The sequence below is a fragment of the Ambystoma mexicanum genome, chromosome 12 (genome assembly GCF_040938575.1).
Source record: "Ambystoma mexicanum isolate Mex_15411 chromosome 12, UKY_AmexF1_1, whole genome shotgun sequence".
NCBI lineage: Eukaryota > Metazoa > Chordata > Amphibia > Caudata > Ambystomatidae > Ambystoma > Ambystoma mexicanum.
The window spans coordinates 551,306,531-551,325,692 of NC_090936.1; the positions used below are offsets into that span (position 1 = coordinate 551,306,531).

Below are 19,162 nucleotides of genomic sequence, written 5' to 3' on the forward strand. Positions count from 1 at the left end.
AAGTATGCTGCCAACTGAAGCACTAGCAAAAGACCAGGGAAAACGGGAGCAAGACTGGAAAAGCACATGGTCACACTGAAGCAGTGTGCATTATGCTTCTCCATAAGAGATGACTTCCAGGGGAAGTATTCCACCAGAGGATTACCGTGCTCAAAGAGCCATCTAGTGGACAGAGACCATATGACAGTCAAAAAAAGGGAAACAATTGGAGATGCCAGGGATTGGACCCGGGGCCTCATGCATGCAAAACAAGTGCTCTACCACTGAGCTACATCCCCTCGGTATGCAGTGTGTCTGTCCTGCAGACATAATTTTCAGGGAGAACTCTTCTGGTCAAAACATTCTGCCGAGTGAAGCACTAGCAAAAGAGCAGGGAAAACTGGAGCAAGAATGGAAAACCACATGGTCACACTGAAGCAGTGTGCATTTTGCTTCTCCATAAGAGATGACTTCCAGGGGAAGATTTCCACCACAGGATTACTGTGCTCAAAGGGCCATCTAGTGGATAGAGATCATTTGACAGTCAAAAAGAGAAACAAGTGGAAATGCCCCGGGTCCTCATACATGCAAAGCATGCGCTCTACAACTGAGCTACATCCCCGCTGAGAGGACACTTCCTCATCACACCTAAAAGCTTCAGGAGGGAGTGGGCTAAGTAAGGAAAGGGGTTTGCAGTAGTGCATATGAAAAAACATGACAACTGCCAAATTACATCTTACTACTTACAATGACAAAGTTAAAGCGCCAGGTCGATCTCATCACGTTGGTGCCTGAGACATCACATAATGTGACACGGCCATCTCGGATAGATGCCCCAGATTTGAGAAGTGTAGTTATGGAGAAAAAATAAATAAATATATATATATATATATATATATGTATGTCTTCAAACACCAAAAATGAGATAGCACCATTTCGCGCAGGAATTCCTCCAGCCGAAAGCCCACAAATGTTGCTAGATAGACTGACACCTCTTTCGGATGTCCTTCTGTATTTGCTGGCTAGTGGAAAGCAACGTGGACCCACCACTCTATAGCTCTGCCGTCATGAGTGTCCCTAGCACACTCGGCAGATGTCGCTTCTCTAGGCAGACAAGCAGTGGAATTCTGCGGAAGGTCAATGGTGCTTCCATTGGTTTTGCCACTAGGCGATCCATTGCAGCCCTAGAATGAAGCATAACCCGCTGAATGCATTCAGGGTGTTCTGCGGTGGGAAAGGTCAGAGGGGGTGATAGTTGGTGAGCGTGCACAGCACCTCAGAATGATACCACTGCCTAGCAGGGGGACCGGTGGAGACACTATTCTCAGCCAATGCCCCTCTGTCTGAATGAGTCTGCTTTGTGTCATCCCGGTAAGAGATCAGGCTAACAGGCTTCCAATGAAAAAAGCAGACATCACACTGAAGCATGGTGCACCGTGCATGTCCACAATCATCGGCTCCAAAGAGAAGACGTTCAGCAACAGGATTTAGTATGGCAAAAGACCACATCATCCTAATTCCCATGTACAGGAAAAAGCCCACACTTGAAGAAACATATCATATGGAGATGCCGGGGATCGAACCTGTGGCCTCATACTTCCAAAGCAGGTGCTCCACCACTGAGTTACATCCCCGCTGCCAGCAAGGACCTATGAAATCTACCAGATGCTGGCTGGCTGCTTGGGACTAACAGCGCCCAGAACTGATGGTAACTGTCGAATTGGAGTTTCCAAATGGCGGACTTCATTTTAGAGCCACCTGTTTCTGGTTGTCCATAGAAACATGCAGAAAATCTGCCCCCCCCTGCAGTCCCCCTGATCAACTAATGAAAAATATCAATATGTTCAAGGCTTTTGCTTTTAGAAGCCGGAGATAGGCCCCAGCAGCAGAGCTGGTAGGATATTCCAGCTCAAAACGAACAAGTTACAGAACCTGATCAACTTAGGTTGACAACAGAGGTACATCTGTGGCCACATCCAGTGAAAACAAATTATTTTTAAAGCTAGCCATCATATGCTACAAAGGTACAATGGTGGAGCTATACATTCGGAACCAAAACAATCGACTGAAAAGAAACGCAAGGCAATGCCAATCCTTTCACGATTCTGCACGGTTAAAACTGTGGTGTGATGGTACTCTCGTTGCATTTCTATTTGTAGTGATTGTGAAGGCATACAGGATGTTGACACTGGCAGGGACGCAAACCTCACTGATATATTACAGGCAGGTTTGCGATACGGGCACCAGCGTTTTCTCAGACAAATAGATATGAATGTCGATGATCCTATAATCATGGCCCGAGTTGCAGTGTGAAATACAAAATAACCGGGACAAAATCACACTGATGTTTATGCAAATGGAGATGCCGGGGATTGAACCCGGGACCTCATACATGCGAAGCATGCGCTCTACCACTGAGCTACATCCCCTCGGTGTGCGGTGAGTCTGTCCTGCAGACATCTTTTCCTTGGAGAATTCTTCTGGTCAAAGTATGCTGCCAACTGAAGCACTAGCAAAAGACCAGGGAAAACGGGAGCAAGACTGGAAAAGCACATGGTCACACTGAAGCAGTGTGCATTATGCTTCTCCATAAGAGATGACTTCCAGGGGAAGTATTCCACCAGAGGATTACCGTGCTCAAAGAGCCATCTAGTGGACAGAGACCATATGACAGTCAAAAAAAGGGAAACAATTGGAGATGCCAGGGATTGGACCCGGGGCCTCATGCATGCAAAACAAGTGCTCTACCACTGAGCTACATCCCCTCGGTATGCAGTGTGTCTGTCCTGCAGACATAATTTTCAGGGAGAACTCTTCTGGTCAAAACATTCTGCCGAGTGAAGCAGTAGCAAAAGAGCAGGGAAAACTGGAGCAAGAATGGAAAACCACATGGTCACACTGAAGCAGTGTGCATTTTGCTTCTCCATAAGAGATGACTTCCAGGGGAAGATTTCCACCACAGGATTACTGTGCTCAAAGGGCCATCTAGTGGATAGAGATCATTTGACAGTCAAAAAGAGAAACAAGTGGAAATGCCCCGGGTCCTCATACATGCAAAGCATGCGCTCTACAACTGAGCTACATCCCCGCTGAGAGGACACTTCCTCATCACACCTAAAAGCTTCAGGAGGGAGTGGGCTAAGTAAGGAAAGGGGTTTGCAGTAGTGCATATGAAAAAACATGACAACTGCCAAATTACATCTTACTACTTACAATGACAAAGTTAAAGCGCCAGGTCGATCTCATCACGTTGGTGCCTGAGACATCACATAATGTGACACGGCCATCTCGGATAGATGCCCCAGATTTGAGAAGTGTAGTTATGGAGAAAAAATAAATAAATATATATATATATATATATATGTATGTCTTCAAACACCAAAAATGAGATAGCACCATTTCGCGCAGGAATTCCTCCAGCCGAAAGCCCACAAATGTTGCTAGATAGACTGACACCTCTTTCGGATGTCCTTCTGTATTTGCTGGCTAGTGGAAAGCAACGTGGACCCACCACTCTATAGCTCTGCCGTCATGAGTGTCCCTAGCACACTCGGCAGATGTCGCTTCTCTAGGCAGACAAGCAGTGGAATTCTGCGGAAGGTCAATGGTGCTTCCATTGGTTTTGCCACTAGGCGATCCATTGCAGCCCTAGAATGAAGCATAACCCGCTGAATGCATTCAGGGTGTTCTGCGGTGGGAAAGGTCAGAGGGGGTGATAGTTGGTGAGCGTGCACAGCACCTCAGAATGATACCACTGCCTAGCAGGGGGACCGGTGGAGACACTATTCTCAGCCAATGCCCCTCTGTCTGAACGAGTCTGCTTTGTGTCATCCCGGTAAGAGATCAGGCTAACAGGCTTCCAATGAAAAAAGCAGACATCACACTGAAGCATGGTGCACCGTGCATGTCCACAATCATCGGCTCCAAAGAGAAGACGTTCAGCAACAGGATTTAGTATGGCAAAAGACCACATCATCCTAATTCCCATGTACAGGAAAAAGCCCACACTTGAAGAAACATATCATATGGAGATGCCGGGGATCGAACCTGTGGCCTCATACTTCCAAAGCAGGTGCTCTACCACTGAGTTACATCCCCGCTGCCAGCAAGGACCTATGAAATCTACCAGATGCTGGCTGGCTGCTTGGGACTAACAGCGCCCAGAACTGATGGTAACTGTCGAATTGGAGTTTCCAAATGGCGGACTTCATTTTAGAGCCACCTGTTTCTGGTTGTCCATAGAAACATGCAGAAAAGCTGCCCCCCCCTGCAATCCCCCTGATCAACTAATGAAAAATATCAATATGTTCAAGGCTTTTGCTTTTAGAAGCCGGAGATAGGCCCCAGCAGCAGAGCTGGTAGGATATTCCAGCTCAAAACTAACAAGTTACAGAACCTGATCAACTTAGGTTGACAACAGAGGTACATCTGTGGCCACATCCAGTGAAAACAAATTATTTTTAAAGCTAGCCATCATATGCTACAAAGGTACAATGGTGGAGCTATACATTCGGAACCAAAACAATCGACTGAAAAGAAACGCAAGGCAATGCCAATCCTTTCACGATTCTGCACAGTTAAAACTGTGGTGTGATGGTACTCTCTGTGCATTTCTATTTGTAGTGATTGTGAAGGCATACAGGATGTTGACACTGGCAGGGACGCAAACCTCACTGATATATTACAGGCAGGTTTGCGATACGGGCACCAGCGTTTTCTCAGACAAATAGATATGAATGTCGATGATCCTATAATCATGGCCCGAGTTGCAGTGTGAAATACAAAATAACCGGGACAAAATCACACTGAAGTTTATGCAAATGGAGATGCCGGGGATTGAACCCGGGACCTCATACATGCGAAGCATGCGCTCTACCACTGAGCTACATCCCCTTGGTGTGCGGTGAGTCTGTCCTGCAGACATCTTTTCCTGGGAGAATTCTTCCGGTCAAAGTATGCTGCCAACTGAAGCACTAGCAAAAGACCAGGGAAAACGGGAGCAAGACTGGAAAAGCACATGGTCACACTGAAGCAGTGTGCATTATGCTTCTCCATAAGAGATGACTTCCAGGGGAAGTATTCCACCAGAGGATTACCGTGCTCAAAGAGCCATCTAGTGGACAGAGACCATATGACAGTCAAAAAAAGGGAAACAATTGGAGATGCCAGGGATTGGACCCGGGGCCTCATACATGCAAAACAAGTGCTCTACCACTGAGCTACATCCCCTCGGTATGCAGTGTGTCTGTCCTGCAGACATAATTTTCAGGGAGAACTCTTCTGGTCAAAACATTCTGCCGAGTGAAGCAGTAGCAAAAGAGCAGGGAAAACTGGAGCAAGAATGGAAAACCACATGGTCACACTGAAGCAGTGTGCATTTTGCTTCTCCATAAGAGATGACTTCCAGGGGAAGATTTCCACCACAGGATTACTGTGCTCAAAGGGCCATCTAGTGGATAGAGATCATTTGACAGTCAAAAAGAGAAACAAGTGGAAATGCCCCGGGTCCTCATACATGCAAAGCATGCGCTCTACAACTGAGCTACATCCCCGCTGAGAGGACACTTCCTCATCACACCTAAAAGCTTCAGGAGGGAGTGGGCTAAGTAAGGAAAGGGGTTTGCAGTAGTGCATATGAAAAAACATGACAACTGCCAAATTACATCTTACTACTTACAATGACAAAGTTAAAGCGCCAGGTCGATCTCATCACGTTGGTGCCTGAGACATCACATAATGTGACACGGCCATCTCGGATAGATGCCCCAGATTTGAGAAGTGTAGTTATGGAGAAAAAATAAATAAATATATATATATATATATATGTATGTCTTCAAACACCAAAAATGAGATAGCACCATTTCGCGCAGGAATTCCTCCAGCCGAAAGCCCACAAATGTTGCTAGATAGACTGACACCTCTTTCGGATGTCCTTCTGTATTTGCTGGCTAGTGGAAAGCAACGTGGACCCACCACTCTATAGCTCTGCCGTCATGAGTGTCCCTAGCACACTCGGCAGATGTCGCTTCTCTAGGCAGACAAGCAGTGGAATTCTGCGGAAGGTCAATGGTGCTTCCATTGGTTTTGCCACTAGGCGATCCATTGCAGCCCTAGAATGAAGCATAACCCGCTGAATGCATTCAGGGTGTTCTGCGGTGGGAAAGGTCAGAGGGGGTGATAGTTGGTGAGCGTGCACAGCACCTCAGAATGATACCACTGCCTAGCAGGGGGACCGGTGGAGACACTATTCTCAGCCAATGCCCCTCTGTCTGAACGAGTCTGCTTTGTGTCATCCCGGTAAGAGATCAGGCTAACAGGCTTCCAATGAAAAAAGCAGACATCACACTGAAGCATGGTGCACCGTGCATGTCCACAATCATCGGCTCCAAAGAGAAGACGTTCAGCAACAGGATTTAGTATGGCAAAAGACCACATCATCCTAATTCCCATGTACAGGAAAAAGCCCACACTTGAAGAAACATATCATATGGAGATGCCGGGGATCGAACCTGTGGCCTCATACTTCCAAAGCAGGTGCTCCACCACTGAGTTACATCCCCGCTGCCAGCAAGGACCTATGAAATCTACCAGATGCTGGCTGGCTGCTTGGGACTAACAGCGCCCAGAACTGATGGTAACTGTCGAATTGGAGTTTCCAAATGGCGGACTTCATTTTAGAGCCACCTGTTTCTGGTTGTCCATAGAAACATGCAGAAAATCTGCCCCCCCCTGCAGTCCCCCTGATCAACTAATGAAAAATATCAATATGTTCAAGGCTTTTGCTTTTAGAAGCCGGAGATAGGCCCCAGCAGCAGAGCTGGTAGGATATTCCAGCTCAAAACGAACAAGTTACAGAACCTGATCAACTTAGGTTGACAACAGAGGTACATCTGTGGCCACATCCAGTGAAAACAAATTATTTTTAAAGCTAGCCATCATATGCTACAAAGGTACAATGGTGGAGCTATACATTCGGAACCAAAACAATCGACTGAAAAGAAACGCAAGGCAATGCCAATCCTTTCACGATTCTGCACGGTTAAAACTGTGGTGTGATGGTACTCTCGTTGCATTTCTATTTGTAGTGATTGTGAAGGCATACAGGATGTTGACACTGGCAGGGACGCAAACCTCACTGATATATTACAGGCAGGTTTGCGATACGGGCACCAGCGTTTTCTCAGACAAATAGATATGAATGTCGATGATCCTATAATCATGGCCCGAGTTGCAGTGTGAAATACAAAATAACCGGGACAAAATCACACTGATGTTTATGCAAATGGAGATGCCGGGGATTGAACCCGGGACCTCATACATGCGAAGCATGCGCTCTACCACTGAGCTACATCCCCTCGGTGTGCGGTGAGTCTGTCCTGCAGACATCTTTTCCTTGGAGAATTCTTCCGGTCAAAGTATGCTGCCAACTGAAGCACTAGCAAAAGACCAGGGAAAACGGGAGCAAGACTGGAAAAGCACATGGTCACACTGAAGCAGTGTGCATTATGCTTCTCCATAAGAGATGACTTCCAGGGGAAGTATTCCACCAGAGGATTACCGTGCTCAAAGAGCCATCTAGTGGACAGAGACCATATGACAGTCAAAAAAAGGGAAACAATTGGAGATGCCAGGGATTGGACCCGGGGCCTCATGCATGCAAAACAAGTGCTCTACCACTGAGCTACATCCCCTCGGTATGCAGTGTGTCTGTCCTGCAGACATAATTTTCAGGGAGAACTCTTCTGGTCAAAACATTCTGCCGAGTGAAGCACTAGCAAAAGAGCAGGGAAAACTGGAGCAAGAATGGAAAACCACATGGTCACACTGAAGCAGTGTGCATTTTGCTTCTCCATAAGAGATGACTTCCAGGGGAAGATTTCCACCACAGGATTACTGTGCTCAAAGGGCCATCTAGTGGATAGAGATCATTTGACAGTCAAAAAGAGAAACAAGTGGAAATGCCCCGGGTCCTCATACATGCAAAGCATGCGCTCTACAACTGAGCTACATCCCCGCTGAGAGGACACTTCCTCATCACACCTAAAAGCTTCAGGAGGGAGTGGGCTAAGTAAGGAAAGGGGTTTGCAGTAGTGCATATGAAAAAACATGACAACTGCCAAATTACATCTTACTACTTACAATGACAAAGTTAAAGCGCCAGGTCGATCTCATCACGTTGGTGCCTGAGACATCACATAATGTGACACGGCCATCTCGGATAGATGCCCCAGATTTGAGAAGTGTAGTTATGGAGAAAAAATAAATAAATATATATATATATATATATATATGTATGTCTTCAAACACCAAAAATGAGATAGCACCATTTCGCGCAGGAATTCCTCCAGCCGAAAGCCCACAAATGTTGCTAGATAGACTGACACCTCTTTCGGATGTCCTTCTGTATTTGCTGGCTAGTGGAAAGCAACGTGGACCCACCACTCTATAGCTCTGCCGTCATGAGTGTCCCTAGCACACTCGGCAGATGTCGCTTCTCTAGGCAGACAAGCAGTGGAATTCTGCGGAAGGTCAATGGTGCTTCCATTGGTTTTGCCACTAGGCGATCCATTGCAGCCCTAGAATGAAGCATAACCCGCTGAATGCATTCAGGGTGTTCTGCGGTGGGAAAGGTCAGAGGGGGTGATAGTTGGTGAGCGTGCACAGCACCTCAGAATGATACCACTGCCTAGCAGGGGGACCGGTGGAGACACTATTCTCAGCCAATGCCCCTCTGTCTGAACGAGTCTGCTTTGTGTCATCCCGGTAAGAGATCAGGCTAACAGGCTTCCAATGAAAAAAGCAGACATCACACTGAAGCATGGTGCACCGTGCATGTCCACAATCATCGGCTCCAAAGAGAAGACGTTCAGCAACAGGATTTAGTATGGCAAAAGACCACATCATCCTAATTCCCATGTACAGGAAAAAGCCCACACTTGAAGAAACATATCATATGGAGATGCCGGGGATCGAACCTGTGGCCTCATACTTCCAAAGCAGGTGCTCTACCACTGAGTTACATCCCCGCTGCCAGCAAGGACCTATGAAATGTACCAGATGCTGGCTGGCTGCTTGGGACTAACAGCGCCCAGAACTGATGGTAACTGTCGAATTGGAGTTTCCAAATGGCGGACTTCATTTTAGAGCCACCTGTTTCTGGTTGTCCATAGAAACATGCAGAAAAGCTGCCCCCCCCTGCAATCCCCCTGATCAACTAATGAAAAATATCAATATGTTCAAGGCTTTTGCTTTTAGAAGCCGGAGATAGGCCCCAGCAGCAGAGCTGGTAGGATATTCCAGCTCAAAACTAACAAGTTACAGAACCTGATCAACTTAGGTTGACAACAGAGGTACATCTGTGGCCACATCCAGTGAAAACAAATTATTTTTAAAGCTAGCCATCATATGCTACAAAGGTACAATGGTGGAGCTATACATTCGGAACCAAAACAATCGACTGAAAAGAAACGCAAGGCAATGCCAATCCTTTCACGATTCTGCACAGTTAAAACTGTGGTGTGATGGTACTCTCTGTGCATTTCTATTTGTAGTGATTGTGAAGGCATACAGGATGTTGACACTGGCAGGGACGCAAACCTCACTGATATATTACAGGCAGGTTTGCGATACGGGCACCAGCGTTTTCTCAGACAAATAGATATGAATGTCGATGATCCTATAATCATGGCCCGAGTTGCAGTGTGAAATACAAAATAACCGGGACAAAATCACACTGAAGTTTATGCAAATGGAGATGCCGGGGATTGAACCCGGGACCTCATACATGCGAAGCATGCGCTCTACCACTGAGCTACATCCCCTTGGTATGCGGTGAGTCTGTCCTGCAGACATCTTTTCCTGGGAGAATTCTTCCGGTCAAAGTATGCTGCCAACTGAAGCACTAGCAAAAGACCAGGGAAAACGGGAGCAAGACTGGAAAAGCACATGGTCACACTGAAGCAGTGTGCATTATGCTTCTCCATAAGAGATGACTTCCAGGGGAAGTATTCCACCAGAGGATTACCGTGCTCAAAGAGCCATCTAGTGGACAGAGACCATATGACAGTCAAAAAAAGGGAAACAATTGGAGATGCCAGGGATTGGACCCGGGGCCTCATACATGCAAAACAAGTGCTCTACCACTGAGCTACATCCCCTCGGTATGCAGTGTGTCTGTCCCGCAGACATAATTTTCAGGGAGAACTCTTCTGGTCAAAACATTCTGCCGAGTGAAGCAGTAGCAAAAGAGCAGGGAAAACTGGAGCAAGAATGGAAAACCACATGGTCACACTGAAGCAGTGTGCATTTTGCTTCTCCATAAGAGATGACTTCCAGGGGAAGATTTCCACCACAGGATTACTGTGCTCAAAGGGCCATCTAGTGGATAGAGATCATTTGACAGTCAAAAAGAGAAACAAGTGGAAATGCCCCGGGTCCTCATACATGCAAAGCATGCGCTCTACAACTGAGCTACATCCCCGCTGAGAGGACACTTCCTCATCACACCTAAAAGCTTCAGGAGGGAGTGGGCTAAGTAAGGAAAGGGGTTTGCAGTAGTGCATATGAAAAAACATGACAACTGCCAAATTACATCTTACTACTTACAATGACAAAGTTAAAGCGCCAGGTCGATCTCATCACGTTGGTGCCTGAGACATCACATAATGTGACACGGCCATCTCGGATAGATGCCCCAGATTTGAGAAGTGTAGTTATGGAGAAAAAATAAATAAATATATATATATATATATATATATATATATATATATATATATATATATGTATGTCTTCAAACACCAAAAATGAGATAGCACCATTTCGCGCAGGAATTCCTCCAGCCGAAAGCCCACAAATGTTGCTAGATAGACTGACACCTCTTTCGGATGTCCTTCTGTATTTGCTGGCTAGTGGAAAGCAACGTGGACCCACCACTCTATAGCTCTGCCGTCATGAGTGTCCCTAGCACACTCGGCAGATGTCGCTTCTCTAGGCAGACAAGCAGTGGAATTCTGCGGAAGGTCAATGGTGCTTCCATTGGTTTTGCCACTAGGCGATCCATTGCAGCCCTAGAATGAAGCATAACCCGCTGAATGCATTCAGGGTGTTCTGCGGTGGGAAAGGTCAGAGGGGGTGATAGTTGGTGAGCGTGCACAGCACCTCAGAATGATACCACTGCCTAGCAGGGGGACCGGTGGAGACACTATTCTCAGCCAATGCCCCTCTGTCTGAACGAGTCTGCTTTGTGTCATCCCGGTAAGAGATCAGGCTAACAGGCTTCCAATGAAAAAAGCAGACACCACACTGAAGGATGGTGCACCGTGCATGTCCACAATCATCGGCTCCAAAGAGAAGACGTTCAGCAACAGGATTTAGTATGGCAAAAGACCACATCATCCTAATTCCCATGTACAGGAAAAAGCCCACACTTGAAGAAACATATCATATGGAGATGCCGGGGATCGAACCTGTGGCCTCATACTTCCAAAGCAGGTGCTCTACCACTGAGTTACATCCCCGCTGCCAGCAAGGACCTATGAAATCTACCAGATGCTGGCTGGCTGCTTGGGACTAACAGCGCCCAGAACTGATGGTTACTGTCGAATTGGAGTTTCCAAATGGCGGACTTCATTTTAGAGCCACCTGTTTCTGGTTGTCCATAGAAACATGCAGAAAAGCTGCCCCCCCCTGCAATCCCCCTGATCAACTAATGAAAAATATCAATATGTTCAAGGCTTTTGCTTTTAGAAGCCGGAGATAGGCCCCAGCAGCAGAGCTGGTAGGATATTCCAGCTCAAAACTAACAAGTTACAGAACCTGATCAACTTAGGTTGACAACAGAGGTACATCTGTGGCCACATCCAGTGAAAACAAATTATTTTTAAAGCTAGCCATCATATGCCACAAAGGTACAATGGTGGAGCTATACATTCGGAACCAAAACAATCGACTGAAAAGAAACGCAAGGCAATGCCAATCCTTTCACGATTCTGCACAGTTAAAACTGTGGTGTGATGGTACTCTCTGTGGATTTCTATTTGTAGTGATTGTGAAGGCATACAGGATGTTGACACTGGCAGGGACGCAAACCTCACTGATATATTACAGGCAGGTTTGCGATACGGGCACCAGCGTTTTCTCAGACAAATAGATATGAATGTCGATGATCCTATAATCATGGCCCGAGTTGCAGTGTGAAATACAAAATAACCGGGACAAAATCACACTGAAGTTTATGCAAATGGAGGTGCCGGGGATTGAACCCGGGACCTCATACATGCGAAGCATGCGCTCTACCACTGAGCTACATCCCCTTGGTGTGCCGTGAGTCTGTCCTGCAGACATCTTTTCCTGGGAGAATTCTTCCGGTCAAAGTATGCTGCCAACTGAAGCACTAGCAAAAGACCAGGGAAAACGGGAGCAAGACTGGAAAAGCACATGGTCACACTGAAGCAGTGTGCATTATGCTTCTCCATAAGAGATGACTTCCAGGGGAAGTATTCCACCAGAGGATTACCGTGCTCAAAGAGCCATCTAGTGGACAGAGACCATATGACAGTCAAAAAAAGGGAAACAATTGGAGATGCCAGGGATTGGACCCGGGGCCTCATACATGCAAAACAAGTGCTCTACCACTGAGCTACATCCCCTCGGTATGCAGTGTGTCTGTCCTGCAGACATAATTTTCAGGGAGAACTCTTCTGGTCAAAACATTCTGCCGAGTGAAGCACTAGCAAAAGAGCAGGGAAAACTAGAGCAAGAATGGAAAACCACATGGTCACACTGAAGCAGTGTGCATTTTGCTTCTCCAGAAGAGATGACTTCCAGGGGAAGATTTCCACCACAGGATTACTGTGCTCAAAGGGCCATCTAGTGGATAGAGATCATTTGACAGTCAAAAAGAGAAACAAGTGGAAATGCCCCGGGTCCTCATACATGCAAAGCATGCGCTCTACAACTGAGCTACATCCCCGCTGAGAGGACACTTCCTCATCACACCTAAAAGCTTCAGGAGGGAGTGGGCTAAGTAAGGAAAGGGGTTTGCAGTAGTGCATATGAAAAAACATGACAACTGCCAAATTACATCTTACTACTTACAATGACAAAGTTAAAGCGCCAGGTCGATCTCATCACGTTGGTGCCTGAGACATCACATAATGTGACACGGCCATCTCGGATAGATGCCCCAGATTTGAGAAGTGTAGTTATGGAGAAAAAATAAATAAATATATATATATATATATATGTATGTCTTCAAACACCAAAAATGAGATAGCACCATTTCGCGCAGGAATTCCTCCAGCCGAAAGCCCACAAATGTTGCTAGATAGACTGACACCTCTTTCGGATGTCCTTCTGTATTTGCTGGCTAGTGGAAAGCAACGTGGACCCACCACTCTATAGCTCTGCCGTCATGAGTGTCCCTAGCACACTCGGCAGATGTCGCTTCTCTAGGCAGACAAGCAGTGGAATTCTGCGGAAGGTCAATGGTGCTTCCATTGGTTTTGCCACTAGGCGATCCATTGCAGCCCTAGAATGAAGCATAACCCGCTGAATGCATTCAGGGTGTTCTGCGGTGGGAAAGGTCAGAGGGGGTGATAGTTGGTGAGCGTGCACAGCACCTCAGAATGATACCACTGCCTAGCAGGGGGACCGGTGGAGACACTATTCTCAGCCAATGCCCCTCTGTCTGAATGAGTCTGCTTTGTGTCATCCCGGTAAGAGATCAGGCTAACAGGCTTCCAATGAAAAAAGCAGACATCACACTGAAGCATGGTGCACCGTGCATGTCCACAATCATCGGCTCCAAAGAGAAGACGTTCAGCAACAGGATTTAGTATGGCAAAAGACCACATCATCCTAATTCCCATGTACAGGAAAAAGCCCACACTTGAAGAAACATATCATATGGAGATGCCGGGGATCGAACCTGTGGCCTCATACTTCCAAAGCAGGTGCTCCACCACTGAGTTACATCCCCGCTGCCAGCAAGGACCTATGAAATCTACCAGATGCTGGCTGGCTGCTTGGGACTAACAGCGCCCAGAACTGATGGTAACTGTCGAATTGGAGTTTCCAAATGGCGGACTTCATTTTAGAGCCACCTGTTTCTGGTTGTCCATAGAAACATGCAGAAAATCTGCCCCCCCCTGCAGTCCCCCTGATCAACTAATGAAAAATATCAATATGTTCAAGGCTTTTGCTTTTAGAAGCCGGAGATAGGCCCCAGCAGCAGAGCTGGTAGGATATTCCAGCTCAAAACGAACAAGTTACAGAACCTGATCAACTTAGGTTGACAACAGAGGTACATCTGTGGCCACATCCAGTGAAAACAAATTATTTTTAAAGCTAGCCATCATATGCTACAAAGGTACAATGGTGGAGCTATACATTCGGAACCAAAACAATCGACTGAAAAGAAACGCAAGGCAATGCCAATCCTTTCACGATTCTGCACGGTTAAAACTGTGGTGTGATGGTACTCTCGTTGCATTTCTATTTGTAGTGATTGTGAAGGCATACAGGATGTTGACACTGGCAGGGACGCAAACCTCACTGATATATTACAGGCAGGTTTGCGATACGGGCACCAGCGTTTTCTCAGACAAATAGATATGAATGTCGATGATCCTATAATCATGGCCCGAGTTGCAGTGTGAAATACAAAATAACCGGGACAAAATCACACTGATGTTTATGCAAATGGAGATGCCGGGGATTGAACCCGGGACCTCATACATGCGAAGCATGCGCTCTACCACTGAGCTACATCCCCTCGGTGTGCGGTGAGTCTGTCCTGCAGACATCTTTTCCTTGGAGAATTCTTCCGGTCAAAGTATGCTGCCAACTGAAGCACTAGCAAAAGACCAGGGAAAACGGGAGCAAGACTGGAAAAGCACATGGTCACACTGAAGCAGTGTGCATTATGCTTCTCCATAAGAGATGACTTCCAGGGGAAGTATTCCACCAGAGGATTACCGTGCTCAAAGAGCCATCTAGTGGACAGAGACCATATGACAGTCAAAAAAAGGGAAACAATTGGAGATGCCAGGGATTGGACCCGGGGCCTCATGCATGCAAAACAAGTGCTCTACCACTGAGCTACATCCCCTCGGTATGCAGTGTGTCTGTCCTGCAGACATAATTTTCAGGGAGAACTCTTCTGGTCAAAACATTCTGCCGAGTGAAGCACTAGCAAAAGAGCAGGGAAAACTGGAGCAAGAATGGAAAACCACATGGTCACACTGAAGCAGTGTGCATTTTGCTTCTCCATAAGAGATGACTTCCAGGGGAAGATTTCCACCACAGGATTACTGTGCTCAAAGGGCCATCTAGTGGATAGAGATCATTTGACAGTCAAAAAGAGAAACAAGTGGAAATGCCCCGGGTCCTCATACATGCAAAGCATGCGCTCTACAACTGAGCTACATCCCCGCTGAGAGGACACTTCCTCATCACACCTAAAAGCTTCAGGAGGGAGTGGGCTAAGTAAGGAAAGGGGTTTGCAGTAGTGCATATGAAAAAACATGACAACTGCCAAATTACATCTTACTACTTACAATGACAAAGTTAAAGCGCCAGGTCGATCTCATCACGTTGGTGCCTGAGACATCACATAATGTGACACGGCCATCTCGGATAGATGCCCCAGATTTGAGAAGTGTAGTTATGGAGAAAAAATAAATAAATATATATATATATATATATATGTATGTCTTCAAACACCAAAAATGAGATAGCACCATTTCGCGCAGGAATTCCTCCAGCCGAAAGCCCACAAATGTTGCTAGATAGACTGACACCTCTTTCGGATGTCCTTCTGTATTTGCTGGCTAGTGGAAAGCAACGTGGACCCACCACTCTATAGCTCTGCCGTCATGAGTGTCCCTAGCACACTCGGCAGATGTCGCTTCTCTAGGCAGACAAGCAGTGGAATTCTGCGGAAGGTCAATGGTGCTTCCATTGGTTTTGCCACTAGGCGATCCATTGCAGCCCTAGAATGAAGCATAACCCGCTGAATGCATTCAGGGTGTTCTGCGGTGGGAAAGGTCAGAGGGGGTGATAGTTGGTGAGCGTGCACAGCACCTCAGAATGATACCACTGCCTAGCAGGGGGACCGGTGGAGACACTATTCTCAGCCAATGCCCCTCTGTCTGAACGAGTCTGCTTTGTGTCATCCCGGTAAGAGATCAGGCTAACAGGCTTCCAATGAAAAAAGCAGACATCACACTGAAGCATGGTGCACCGTGCATGTCCACAATCATCGGCTCCAAAGAGAAGACGTTCAGCAACAGGATTTAGTATGGCAAAAGACCACATCATCCTAATTCCCATGTACAGGAAAAAGCCCACACTTGAAGAAACATATCATATGGAGATGCCGGGGATCGAACCTGTGGCCTCATACTTCCAAAGCAGGTGCTCTACCACTGAGTTACATCCCCGCTGCCAGCAAGGACCTATGAAATCTACCAGATGCTGGCTGGCTGCTTGGGACTAACAGCGCCCAGAACTGATGGTAACTGTCGAATTGGAGTTTCCAAATGGCGGACTTCATTTTAGAGCCACCTGTTTCTGGTTGTCCATAGAAACATGCAGAAAAGCTGCCCCCCCCTGCAATCCCCCTGATCAACTAATGAAAAATATCAATATGTTCAAGGCTTTTGCTTTTAGAAGCCGGAGATAGGCCCCAGCAGCAGAGCTGGTAGGATATTCCAGCTCAAAACTAACAAGTTACAGAACCTGATCAACTTAGGTTGACAACAGAGGTACATCTGTGGCCACATCCAGTGAAAACAAATTATTTTTAAAGCTAGCCATCATATGCTACAAAGGTACAATGGTGGAGCTATACATTCGGAACCAAAACAATCGACTGAAAAGAAACGCAAGGCAATGCCAATCCTTTCACGATTCTGCACAGTTAAAACTGTGGTGTGATGGTACTCTCTGTGCATTTCTATTTGTAGTGATTGTGAAGGCATACAGGATGTTGACACTGGCAGGGACGCAAACCTCACTGATATATTACAGGCAGGTTTGCGATACGGGCACCAGCGTTTTCTCAGACAAATAGATATGAATGTCGATGATCCTATAATCATGGCCCGAGTTGCAGTGTGAAATACAAAATAACCGGGACAAAATCACACTGAAGTTTATGCAAATGGAGATGCCGGGGATTGAACCCGGGACCTCATACATGCGAAGCATGCGCTCTACCACTGAGCTACATCCCCTTGGTGTGCGGTGAGTCTGTCCTGCAGACATCTTTTCCTGGGAGAATTCTTCCGGTCAAAGTATGCTGCCAACTGAAGCACTAGCAAAAGACCAGGGAAAACGGGAGCAAGACTGGAAAAGCACATGGTCACACTGAAGCAGTGTGCATTATGCTTCTCCATAAGAGATGACTTCCAGGGGAAGTATTCCACCAGAGGATTACCGTGCTCAAAGAGCCATCTAGTGGACAGAGACCATATGACAGTCAAAAAAAGGGAAACAATTGGAGATGCCAGGGATTGGACCCGGGGCCTCATACATGCAAAACAAGTGCTCTACCACTGAGCTACATCCCCTCGGTATGCAGTGTGTCTGTCCTGCAGACATAATTTTCAGGGAGAACTCTTCTGGTCAAAACATTCTGCCGAGTGAAGCAGTAGCAAAAGAGCAGGGAAAACTGGAGCAAGAATGGAAAACCACATGGTCACACTGAAGCAGTGTGCATTTTGCTTCTCCATAAGAGATGACTTCCAGGGGAAGATTTCCACCACAGGATTACTGTGCTCAAAGGGCCATCTAGTGGATAGAGATCATTTGACAGTCAAAAAGAGAAACAAGTGGAAATGCCCCGGGTCCTCATACATGCAAAGCATGCGCTCTACAACTGAGCTACATCCCCGCTGAGAGGACACTTCCTCATCACACCTAAAAGCTTCAGGAGGGAGTGGGCTAAGTAAGGAAAGGGGTTTGCAGTAGTGCATATGAAAAAACATGACAACTGCCAAATTACATCTTACTACTTACAATGACAAAGTTAAAGCGCCAGGTCGATCTCATCACGTTGGTGCCTGAGACATCACATAATGTGACACGGCCATCTCGGATAGATGCCCCAGATTTGAGAAGTGTAGTTATGGAGAAAAAATAAATAAATATATATATATATATATATGTATGTCTTCAAACACCAAAAATGAGATAGCACCATTTCGCGCAGGAATTCCTCCAGCCGAAAGCCCACAAATGTTGCTAGATAGACTGACACCTCTTTCGGATGTCCTTCTGTATTTGCTGGCTAGTGGAAAGCAACGTGGACCCACCACTCTATAGCTCTGCCGTCATGAGTGTCCCTAGCACACTCGGCAGATGTCGCTTCTCTAGGCAGACAAGCAGTGGAATTCTGCGGAAGGTCAATGGTGCTTCCATTGGTTTTGCCACTAGGCGATCCATTGCAGCCCTAGAATGAAGCATAACCCGCTGAATGCATTCAGGGTGTTCTGCGGTGGGAAAGGTCAGAGGGGGTGATAGTTGGTGAGCGTGCACAGCACCTCAGAATGATACCACTGCCTAGCAGGGGGACCGGTGGAGACACTATTCTCAGCCAATGCCCCTCTGTCTGAACGAGTCTGCTTTGTGTCATCCCGGTAAGAGATCAGGCTAACAGGCTTCCAATGAAAAAAGCAGACATCACACTGAAGCATGGTGCACCGTGCATGTCCACAATCATCGGCTCCAAAGAGAAGACGTTCAGCAACAGGATTTAGTATGGCAAAAGACCACATCATCCTAATTCCCATGTACAGGAAAAAGCCCACACTTGAAGAAACATATCATATGGAGATGCCGGGGATCGAACCTGTGGCCTCATACTTCCAAAGCAGGTGCTCCACCACTGAGTTACATCCCCGCTGCCAGCAAGGACCTATGAAATCTACCAGATGCTGGCTGGCTGCTTGGGACTAACAGCGCCCAGAACTGATGGTAACTGTCGAATTGGAGTTTCCAAATGGCGGACTTCATTTTAGAGCCACCTGTTTCTGGTTGTCCATAGAAACATGCAGAAAATCTGCCCCCCCCTGCAGTCCCCCTGATCAACTAATGAAAAATATCAATATGTTCAAGGCTTTTGCTTTTAGAAGCCGGAGATAGGCCCCAGCAGCAGAGCTGGTAGGATATTCCAGCTCAA

The 19,162-nt window shown here is 46.7% G+C and overlaps 11 non-coding genes across 11 annotated transcripts; all 11 read right to left on the reverse strand.

Moving 5' to 3' along the window:
* Nucleotides 1-206: 206 nt before the first annotated feature.
* TRNAA-UGC (transfer RNA alanine (anticodon UGC)) lies at nt 207-278 on the reverse strand. The gene has a single exon. It is a non-coding gene; the product is annotated as a tRNA-Ala (tRNA).
* Nucleotides 279-2,336: 2,058 nt separating this feature from the next.
* On the reverse strand, nt 2,337-2,408 carry TRNAA-CGC (transfer RNA alanine (anticodon CGC)). Its single transcript has one exon. It is a non-coding gene; the product is annotated as a tRNA-Ala (tRNA).
* Nucleotides 2,409-2,672: 264 nt separating this feature from the next.
* On the reverse strand, nt 2,673-2,744 carry TRNAA-UGC (transfer RNA alanine (anticodon UGC)). The gene has a single exon. It is a non-coding gene; the product is annotated as a tRNA-Ala (tRNA).
* Nucleotides 2,745-4,800: 2,056 nt separating this feature from the next.
* On the reverse strand, nt 4,801-4,872 carry TRNAA-CGC (transfer RNA alanine (anticodon CGC)). The gene has a single exon. It is a non-coding gene; the product is annotated as a tRNA-Ala (tRNA).
* Nucleotides 4,873-7,262: 2,390 nt separating this feature from the next.
* Nucleotides 7,263-7,334, reverse strand: TRNAA-CGC (transfer RNA alanine (anticodon CGC)). Its single transcript has one exon. It is a non-coding gene; the product is annotated as a tRNA-Ala (tRNA).
* Nucleotides 7,335-7,598: 264 nt separating this feature from the next.
* TRNAA-UGC (transfer RNA alanine (anticodon UGC)) lies at nt 7,599-7,670 on the reverse strand. The gene has a single exon. It is a non-coding gene; the product is annotated as a tRNA-Ala (tRNA).
* A 2,058-nt stretch (nt 7,671-9,728) lies between these two features.
* TRNAA-CGC (transfer RNA alanine (anticodon CGC)) lies at nt 9,729-9,800 on the reverse strand. The gene has a single exon. It is a non-coding gene; the product is annotated as a tRNA-Ala (tRNA).
* A 2,418-nt stretch (nt 9,801-12,218) lies between these two features.
* On the reverse strand, nt 12,219-12,290 carry TRNAA-CGC (transfer RNA alanine (anticodon CGC)). Its single transcript has one exon. It is a non-coding gene; the product is annotated as a tRNA-Ala (tRNA).
* Nucleotides 12,291-14,680: 2,390 nt separating this feature from the next.
* Nucleotides 14,681-14,752, reverse strand: TRNAA-CGC (transfer RNA alanine (anticodon CGC)). The gene has a single exon. It is a non-coding gene; the product is annotated as a tRNA-Ala (tRNA).
* A 264-nt stretch (nt 14,753-15,016) lies between these two features.
* Nucleotides 15,017-15,088, reverse strand: TRNAA-UGC (transfer RNA alanine (anticodon UGC)). The gene has a single exon. It is a non-coding gene; the product is annotated as a tRNA-Ala (tRNA).
* A 2,056-nt stretch (nt 15,089-17,144) lies between these two features.
* TRNAA-CGC (transfer RNA alanine (anticodon CGC)) lies at nt 17,145-17,216 on the reverse strand. Its single transcript has one exon. It is a non-coding gene; the product is annotated as a tRNA-Ala (tRNA).
* Between the last annotated feature and the right edge of the window lie 1,946 nt (nt 17,217-19,162).